Raw genomic sequence first — 11076 nt, forward strand, 5'->3', positions numbered from 1 at the left:
ACGAGCCGACTTTGAGAACATTATAGCACATGCGATGGGTTTATTGAAAGAGAAAGACAGGTTAGTTATCATGGGGGATTTTAATGCGCCACACAGAAATTGGGGATATAAGCAGGACAGCCCTAAGGGCAAACTCCTTGTAGACCTTGTTGAACGGTATGATCTCTGCCAACTTACACAACCAGACCTACCGACACAGGTCGGGAATAGCTTAACAAAAGACACGTCACCGGACTTAACGTTTACAAATTCTGAAGGAAACGTCTCATGGGCGCACCTCGGAGAAAACTTGGGCAGCGACCACTACATTCTCCGAATAACTATTAATGCCGCCACGACAAGAAGAATGGGGAAAGCGACAATATCTGATTGGAACAAATTTAGGGAGAACGTAGGAGACCAAGGGGAAATAATAGATCTAGGTAACTGGGTGACACAGATAAAGGAGGCACACAGGAAAGTGACAAAGGAAATAGAAACAAGCGTGGAAATCCCAGCAGTCGACAAGCACCTGCTACAGTTGTGGGACGCGCGGAGAAGCCTCACAAAGCGATGGCGGAAGCAAAAGCTTAATCGCAAATTGAAGATAAGGATAGCTCAGTTGTCACAGGAAGCCAATGACTACGCACGTCAACTAAATAAAAGTAACTGGAGACAATTTAGTAACTCACTTAGAGGGACGTTAGGAACCAAAAAGACCTGGCACATCCTGAGGAGTATGATCGATCCAGGGGCAACAAAAACAATGACGAACAGGGCTTTAAGAATTCTGGAGAATGAATTTAAAGGTAACGATGACGCACTTATCTACGAAGTCAAGAAATTATATGTCGGACAAGACGCATGTGAAGTGGTACATGGCAAATATGCAGGAAAAGAACAACCAGAGTTAGACGCTCCCATAACATTTGAAGAGGTTTATGCGGCGGCCCAGTCTTTCAAAAAGAATACCGCCCCAGGACGAGACAAAATAACAAACTCTATGCTTAGAAATTTGAGTGATGCGGCCCTTCGACGAATCACGGATTTCTTTAATGAAAAGGTATGGGTAGATGGAGGAAACCTTCCAGTAGAATGGAAGGACTCAAACATCATGTTAATACCAAAACCAGGGAAACCAAGAGATATTAAGAACCTCCGACCAATCTACCTTACCTCATGCTTGGGTAAGCTTTTTGAAAAAACAATATTGACTAGATTGACAGACTATGTAGAGAGAGAGGGTCTGCTACCGGTGAATATGTTCGGTTTCCGACCACATGTATCGGCCCAGGATGTTTTCCTGCTGTTGCAAAATGACGTCATGAACCCAAACAGAGGTTCAAGCGACGAATTCGTACTAGCACTAGATATCAAGAAAGCATTCGATACAATATCACACAAGGTGATAATGGAAGGCCTCGAATCGATTAACTGCGGCCAACGAATATATGAGTATGTCCGGTCATTTCTGACAAGCAGGAAAGCTACCATTTCTTTAGGCTCGGTTACATCTGAAACCTTCGACTACCCAAATAGAGGCACCCCCCAGGGAGCCATGCTATCCCCGATACTATTTAATATCGGCCTGAGAAAGCTCGCATGTGAGCTGGAAAATATAAAAGGTCTAGGAGCAGCTCTTTATGCAGACGATGTCACCTTATGGACAAAGGGTGGCTCTTATGCGGACAAAGAAAACGCCCTCCAGGAGGCAGTAGATAAAATACAAGCTTTCGTGACAGCTGCAGGAATGCAATGCTCGCCGGAAAAAACTGAAATGGTTAGAATTAGGGCAAGATACGCAAAGAAAAAGGACTTAATACTGGTAGCAGTACTGCTGGATGGGAGACAAATCAGGGAGGCAGATGTAATACGCGTGCTTGGCATGTGGATACAAGGAAATTCGGGAACGTCACACACACTACAAAGGCTACGGGGAACCACGGCGAATGTGGCCCGGATGATCAGGCGGATAGCAAATAGCGAAATGGGACTAGAGGAGAAAGAAACCATTGCCCTCGTTCATGCATTTGTGATCAGCCGAGTTACGTACGCGCTACCGTACCAGACAATGACAAACCAGGAGACAAAGCAAATAAACACAATAATAAGGAAAGCATTCAAAGCAGCATTGGGGATTCCGGAAAATGCCAAAACCGAGAGGATAGAGAAATTGGGCATATACAATACCTTTGAGGAGTATGCGAATGCGGTGCTTTTATCTCAAAAGGAAAGGCTCAATTCAAGCTATCATGGGAGAAGAATTCTGGAAAAGATGGGATATACATTGCGACCGTTATATTGTGACGAGGAAACGGTGCTAATAGATGCGGAAAAACGCACACATTTAACTGTAGCGCCTATTCCCAGAAATATGCATCCGACGTATCACGCAGGAAGGAGGAAAGCGAGAGCAGACTCCTTACGCAAAGCATTTCAGAATAGCTCAGAAGCCGTCTTTACAGACGTAAGTAAAGCGAGCAGAGGGTCACATGTAGTGGCAATTGTAGCACAAAATCACACCACAATGGCGTCGGTTAAAACTTGTTTCACACGAGTGGCAGAGGCGGCAGCAATAGCCATAGCCATATCCAACGCAGAAATCAGGGGAGAATCAGTGGTTGTGCTCTCCGATTCACAGGCGGCATGCCGAATGTTTCTCCGAGGAACGCTACCTAAAATAGCGTATAAATTTTTGAATAAACCCATAACAGGAGACCATCACATTGTATGGTGTCCTGCTCACGAAGGTTTGGAGGGGAACGTCCCAAAGCGAGAATCATACCCCTAGACCAACGAGCCACCACTGGAGGGGAACGTCGTGGCAGACCGTATAGCTCGAGGCATCACCAACCGAGCGACGGCAGGCCACGACGTTGAACCTCTTTCCAATTCGCGTGACATCCTCCTCCAACAAAGGAAACAACGAAAGGAATATGGGCTTCCACATAAGGACTTGGATAGCCAGCAAAGCAGGGATTGGAGACGAATACAAACCAATAGCTTTCCCAATTTGTACCATCTAAGTAGAATATATCCCGCAAGATATAAAGACACCTGTCCGTGGTGTTCACAAGTACCAACACTCAGCCACATAACATGGGAGTGCACCCAGAGGCCCACACACATCGACAGCCCACACATCACGAAGCAACCACACATGCTTCACAGGCAGTGGAAGGCATGGCTTGCGGACGAGGACAAGCAGAGCCAAATAGCTTTGCTTGACCAGGTCCAGCGAGCCGCTTGTGCCAGCGGAGCCCTGGACTGAGGGCCCGACCAAACTGCCTGCATTTCAAAAAATTTTTTTTTCTGAATAAAGTTTCTTCCTCCACCTGCCAGCGGGGACGCCAACGATTCACAGACCAAGGCGTCTCGATTGCCGCGTCCTTCAGGACTCTCAGGCTACGGAAAAATGGTACCGAGCGTTACACGAAATCGCTCATTGGGGCGGATGTAGCTGATTGGGATCGCCTCAAAGAACAGTGGCGCCATCATTGCCGTGCGCCGGGCAGAGGACTTTGCACCTGTATGCCGAAAGATGCGTTATTGTTAATCCAGAAGGTACGCATTGGCAATCCAGATCCCAGTCCTTCCACTGTAATGCGGGCATAGCAAGAGGAGCTCGTTGAGTGGTACCAACGTATTATGCGCACTTCTTCACACTCGGCTGCAGCTTGGCGCTGTAGACGTGCACCGTGTGTGCACCCTGAGGTACTAAGGTGTGCACGCAGAGCTCTGCTTCGTCCACCAGGCTCGCCTGCCCACTCGCTGGACTCTCCCGCCCCAGCTGCTGCGGGCACGCGCGACTTTCAGGAATTCACTCAACACTTTAAGTCAATAGCTCAATCTGGTGCTACTGTCTGTTACCCAGGATCCGTTTCTTCGCATGCTTTGCTAAAAAAATTACCTCATGATTTCAACATGTCAAATGACATCCTGCTATCACCGCCATCCGATGACGAAATCAAGGGTGCATTAGACGCAATGGAAAAGGGATCGGCCCCAGGGCCTGACAGACTCCCTGTAGAGTTTTATGTACAGTTCTGGCCTATCATTGGTCCAACTATGTCACACATCATTCGCAAGTGTTTCCAAGATATTACACTTCCAACCTCTTTCCACAAAGGCCGTATAACACTAGTTCCCAAGAAAGACCCAATGTTCACGCGACCAGAAGATTGGCGCCCTATCATCCTGCTCAATGTAGATTACAAGCTCTTGGCCAACATTTTGGTGCGCTGAATCAGTCCATCTCTTGCAACATTAATCGCTCCCCGCCAGGTTTGTTCTGTTCCGGGCCGAGAAATACACACCCATACGTGGTTAACGCGTGATGTCATTCAATACACCACTAGCCGATGTGCGCAAGGACTGTTGGTTTCATTAGATCAAGAGAAAGCTTTTCATTTCATAGAACATGGCTATATACTAAATGTTTTACGTGCATACCGATTCCCGGATAAGTTCATTGACCTCATCCACGCAATGTACACTAATTCAGAAAGTTTCTTCACTTAGATTTCCGTGAGGGTCACGCATTTAGAGTCACTCGTGGGGTCCGTCAAGGGTGTCCCCTTTCCCCAGTGTTATTTATCCTTGCATTAGAACCCTTCTTAAGGGCCGTTGAACCTCACCCACACATTCGTGGCTTACCTCTACCCGGTAACACTCAAGTAAAGGTCACTGCATATGCAGATGATATTACTCTACATGTACATAATGAACAGTCGCTGCAGCATGCTCTTCATACATTCCATGATTTCGGTATTATCTCCGGTGCAAGGTTAAACTTTTCTAAAAGCAAGTAGTTTTTCATTGGCAGCACCAGCGGTCGTATCAACATCACGTCGCCTTTACAGTGGTCTCCTGAGATTTATATACTCGGAGTTACTTTCACTGCATTTGGTATACAGGATAGCATCTGGTCATCCGTTGTACAAACTCTTCTAAGTGATATCAAAGCAGCCAGGTACTTCAAATTTCCCCTCTTGTAACGCCGATACTTAACTCAAACGGTGTACCTAGGAAAATTTTGGTACCTTTGCCATTCTGTTAAACCACCGCTCCACGTCTGCAGGAAAGTGCAAAGCTGCATCTGTTAATTTTTTTGATCTGGTGGCACAAGATTGTTATCGCGTCCAGCGTTAGCTCAACCGCGAGATCAAGGCGGTTTTGCATTCCTTGACGTTTCCGTCACAGCTTCTACATTGTGCCTCCACACTCTATTGCGAATACTGAGCAACGATGGCATGCCCGTACAGACACTGGCTCGCTACTATCTGGGGCCATCACTACGTGTCTTCTTGCCCGATAGACAAATAAACAAAGGTCCTCAATCAACTGAATTATCATCTTTGTATCGAGCCCTTCTGGCATTTCACCGACGTTTGGAAGCTACGTGCCCAGAGATAGAGGTGGCCGATCCTAAGTGGTGGACACAATGGTCGCCCTTCTATGGCTCTTGGTGCCCCAGCATCATCAATCTGTAATGAACCGCGCTTGGAAACCAATCACTGCCGCAGTGTTGCCAGGGCATCTCAGAGACTTTGTCTGGAGGTTGGGCTGGTGCTGGCTCTCCACGCGAGATCGGTTGCAGTGATGGCAGGTGGTTCGCACTTCCACTTGCCCCAACTGTGTCATGGTAGAGACCAATCGACATGCGACGGTTGAATGTGTGGTTTCCCGCCTTTTTTGGCGTGCGGTTAATGCTAGTTTTTGGGGACAGGGTGTGCGAACTTTCGTGTCCAACGGCCGATTTCCGCGTAGCCGCTTCTCCGCTCTGGTAATAGTTGTGGGGTTGTTCAGCCTTTGGAGAAACCGATGTGAGGCCATAGCTGCCAATTGCCGCCGGCGTGCCTTGTGGCCGATACTAGAAGAATGAGACGAGAGATCGCGTTCCTCTCCGAGGAGCTTTTCTTCCTCGGGAAGCAAGAGTTTCTGCGGCATTGGTCGTGCCCTTTCGTCAAGGTGGAACACGAAAGGATACAACTCATTTTTCGACCGACTTGGTGCTAAGCAGCGCCCGTTGAGTTGTTTTATATGATTTCATTTGTTACATATCATGTTTTATTGCATCTATTGTATCGTTATACCATTGTATCATGATATCGCATTGAATTCTTGTGTACATAGATGCCAACATTGTCATGTATGTTAGAGCAAATGTTTTCACTGTAACGTAGTGATGTTAGTCGTGAAATATAGATGTGCCGAAGTGTATGTGCCCTGTTACTGGAATGGTATGAAGACTTTGTGTTCTGTACATGCTGTAAATAATTTTTTTCTAAACACAAAAGAAACAAATGCAGCTGAGGAGTTTTCGATAAAGCCACTCAACGAATGTGTACTAAACTAGTCTTTTCTATTTCATTGTTTTAGTGTTGATTTACGGAAGGGATGTTTTACATTTTCCACTTCTTTTGTTAGGCCTTACTTACGTGAGCTGTTCCTCTGATGATTTGTTTTAATTGCATGGAATAGTTTTTAAGTTTGTTAGACTGACCATAATATCAAAGGTCCACTCATCAGGTTTGGCAATTCTGAGCTGACAAGTGCGACGCGTAGACATGGGGCGTTCAGGATCACGTCTGGCAATTTTGCAACGCTATTCCGCAGAAATGGGTCAAATTTCAAACGTAACGCTGCTATAGGGCGCCCTTTCTTTTGCGGGCGCGCACCCAGAGAATAAGGGCATGACGTGCGCGTATGCATGATCCTACGTAGACGGCAATGCAGTGACGTTGGTTCTCTACGCAGACAACTGTGCTTTGACGTTGCGAACAGTGGCACGTGAGAGAGAGAGGTAAGCTTCATTGATTTCCGGCAGATGAAATGGCAAAAATAATTCAACACGACATGCGTGGTTTATGTAATTTGTAACTTGAAGAGATTATGGAAACTCTAGAAAAATATTGAGACGCACTAATGGTATGTGCGCGTGTTTTTTTTCTATTTATTTTACCGTGAATAGCAACGAGATTCGGGGCTAATGTGCCGGCGTTTCATTTGTGTTCGTGTCCCCGCGGTCATAGAGTTTTCTAAAATTAACTAGAGGACACCCTGGCGCTGCGATCGTTCAGCGACCATGGGAATGATGGGTAGTACACACATTTGCCTAGTCTTCGTACTTGCGGGCGGCGATTAGTACTTGCGGCTTCATTTATTGCTGTGTCTCAGTTTTGTTTTGAAAAAAAAGAACGAACCCTTTTGAACTTAGTGACTTGATTCAAAATGGTAAGCCTAAAATAATAAGGTTGTGAAGCGCAAACGGTAATCATTTGCTAATTTATGTTTTCGTGAAAAAACAGCTCCAAGCCACACGAACACACAGGGAGCCAGAAGCAGGCCACAAGTACGAACATTAGACAAATGTCTGTACTACCCATCATTCCCATGCTCGCTGAAGCGCCGTGTGTTGCAGCTCCCATAGACACTAGCGCCAGAGTTCAACTCTATGCCCGTGGTAAGCGCATCGAGCAGACGACAGCCATGGAAGCGTAAGTAAAGCTCCTACGCGTTCGCGCACTCATTGTTCTCATCGATTCTACGACGTCTAAACTAGCGTTTCCAAGCCATCCTGTAGAAACAGGCAGTAGAACATAATATAACGCTGCTAAAAAAACGGGCCCCATATCTGCACGTTAATCTGCAAATGTCGTAGAAAGACGACAGTCTTGCGTGTGGAGAGAGTGAACAAAACATCAATTTGATGTTCTGTGCAGAAAAATTGGCAGCATATCCACGGAGTGAATGATGGAGAGCGGGGTGAAGCATTCGTCCGTCCATTCGTTCTTGCTTCCGTCCGTTCATGCGTCCGTCTGTGTGACCATCCATGCGTCCATACGCCCGTCCGTGCGTGCGTCTGTTCGTGCGTCCGTCCCTGCGTTCGTCCATGTATCCGCCCCTGCGTCCGTTCATGCGTCCATCCATGCCTCTGTTTGTGTGTCCGTTCGTTCATCTATTCAACACTCCAAGTACCGCCATCTTGCATCTTTTCATCATATATTCCCCATATTGAAGAACCGCCATCCAGCGGACATTATAAGGACTAAACGAGAGCTGGCACAAGCACACTTTCTTACGACTTGCGCTGCGAGTCTACCTCCCACCTTTAACCACTTCGAGTTCATGGTATATACTAGTTCACTGTATTCATGGAACTATGACGCAACGCTCGCTAAACCTTTCTAAAACCTAGGAGGTTACACCCAGCGAGTATAACGTAGCAACCCTTTCTTGTCAGATAGTGCTCAATGTACATGCCAGTGGCTGCTATTGGGGATTGCAGCGTGCGCGTTAACTAAAAGCCGAATGCTCCCGTCTCTAATTACCCTTTAGCAGCCATTGGCATGTACATTGAGCACTATATTTTACTGTTTAACAACGCACAGAAGAAATCTCTCGCCGGCAGCACCTCTGAGGTCAAAATGTGATACTTGTTACACACTACTACTACGGCCACGAGGGGCAAACGGGTGCCGCTGTAAGGAGCTTCGTCCCTAAAGCAGCACTCGCGTGCTTGGGGGTTGGTTGGGCTTGTTCGACCTCTTAGTCGGATGCCGGAGAGAGTAGGGAAGACACTTGTTTTTCGAAGGCTACGCGGTGGAGCCACCTCCTCTCATCCTCGTTTCGCGCCACTTCAAAAAAAGAAAAAGTTTTCTCAGATCGTAAGAAAATGATTGAAACCAACAATCGTGGCAAAATGCTCCTCATTGGATACACGACTTCCTTGTTGTAAATAAAATTTTTGTGGGGCCTGGTGAGTGGTCCTTTAATAACCACGATAGATTTGGAACGCTAATTTCCTTCAATGTCATTTCGCTGAAGCCTGCTTTTTTGACTCTGTTACCGGTCCCGCCACGGTTGTCTAGTGCCTAAGGTACTCGGCTGCTGACACGCAGGTCACGGAATCGAAACCCAGCTGCGGCGGCTGCACTTTTGATGGAAGCGAAAATGCTGTAGGGCCATGTGCTCAGATTTGGGTGCACGTTAAAGAACCCCAGGTGGTTGAAATTTCCGGAGCCCTCTACTATGGCTGTCTCATAATCATATGGCAGTTTTAGGACGTTAAACACCACGTATCAATCAGTGAATCTGTTAACGCTGTTCATTTCTTTGGGGCATATCGAGAAATAATTTCCGATCTTTATAGAGACAAACGCTTACAGTGTCTCAGACTTTGACAATCTTGCATCCAATTTTTATGAATGTATGTATAACATTATTCTAACAAACTCTTACGACATTGAACGTCATTTAGTGTCACGCATTTGGGTTAGTAAATAATTATACCAAATGAATATACTCACTTCTTTCAGCATTGTGTTCCGTTTACAGGTTCCGCCAAACTGCCCAGGCTAAATATTTTACCATATTTGGCTGACTACTGCAATGTTTATTAAAGCGGTGAAGAGTAATTTTTTGAGATTCCACAGATGCAGTGGTGCATTCTGCGTCTTCGTCAATTTATATTTGCGTTATAATTAGTAAAGCACAGTAAAAAAACAGCCGTTATCATCATTTATGACTTCATTGGCCTAACTGCCTTCCGAATCTAATTGGTTGCGTCTCCCAAAGAAACAAGCCCCTCAGAAAAGTGCCATGGCTGCGTTTCTTTCTTTTTTTTATTGCATGGGTCTCAGACCTGTGATTTACCTGAAGGTTTATTTGAACGGCGATGTTATTTTATTTGCTCTCTGTAGTTAAAGTTTCAAGAGATAGCTATATATTCTACACCCACATTATCCAGCAATATTGGGCTTATTGAGATTTTATAAGCTTGAAAGAGCGAGTAGTTTCTCTGCGTAGACAGTTGATTTGCAGATCACGTTGCTGTCACACAAGTGTTCGACCTTTCTTGAAAATATTGGTCCTGATGATTGTCTTGCTAAATCGTTCAATGAGAGTTGGTACCACAGTGGTGTGCTTCGCTGTGTTCTTATTACGGAAATGAATTTCTAGACTTGTATCAAACAACAACTGTGATGCATGTTGGGTTCAGGAGCATGTAGTTAGCGCATATTATGTACGTTGTCTACCTACGCATTGCGCTGCGAACTTCAGTTGTTGTCGATATACTAAAGCCGTAATTTTAGGTTAGCATCGAGAATCCTAATGTGAGGCGGTGGCTGTGATCAATGGTTGTTTTAAACATTTATTTTAGACACACGACGCTATATTAATGAAACTCACCGGGCTCTTTAGCCTAACAGCGTGGGTCAGCGTAGATGTGAATACGTCCATGAGTGACAGTGTGTACATACATGAGTATATGGTAGCTGGGCTGTATATTTTCTCCGGGTTTATGAATGTAACGGTGGCAAATGCCAGAATAGTCATCTGTAAATAATAAGATACCATTCAAACTACACAGAAACACTCGCTAGAGCGCTAAAAATGCATTTCAAAGCAGAAAAACTGGCTTTTAGTAAAACATATGCCCCATATATTTAAGGTGTTTTTAATTAGTTTGGCGCCACCTCTCTATTTCTCTCTTTAGTTCCTCATTGCCCTATCCGCACGTGTAGAGTAGCGAACTGGGCTTAGTCTTGTTAACCTCCCTATTTTTCTTATATTGTCTCTCTCTCTAATCAGTGTTGCGCATTAACGTAAATTTCTGTAGATCGTATTTTTTCCAATGAGTTGTTCACAGGTCAATATATCATATTTGGGCATAGGACCACAGTTACAGCTCGGCAAACTCATTGGTATACCCTCTCAGACTCACTAAGACTCACCCCTCTCTTCAAGAACGCCCCTTCATCCAACGCTCCACCTTTACTTCAGGAATCTGATGGGAGCGCCATCTCTAGGCTGGGAAAGTCACAGCATATCAGTGATAATGTATCACTATTCTTGAGTAGCGCAGCGTCATTTTCAGCTGAGCAGCAGAGCACTGCACAAATTTGTCAAGTGAAGGGTGAAAGTCGAGTCGAGGAGCGTTTGTGAATACGGGGGTGAGACTCAGATCAGGTACTGAATTTGAGATCGAGTGAGTCTGGTTGAGAAAAATTTTGGCGAGTCTGAGTCCGAGCGCGATGGAGGTAGATATTGTTGAGTCTGCGTTCGAGTGAGACTTATTCGCAAAGTGTATGT

This window comes from Rhipicephalus microplus, unplaced genomic scaffold, assembly GCF_043290135.1.
Source record: "Rhipicephalus microplus isolate Deutch F79 unplaced genomic scaffold, USDA_Rmic scaffold_15, whole genome shotgun sequence".
Taxonomy (NCBI): domain Eukaryota; kingdom Metazoa; phylum Arthropoda; class Arachnida; order Ixodida; family Ixodidae; genus Rhipicephalus; species Rhipicephalus microplus.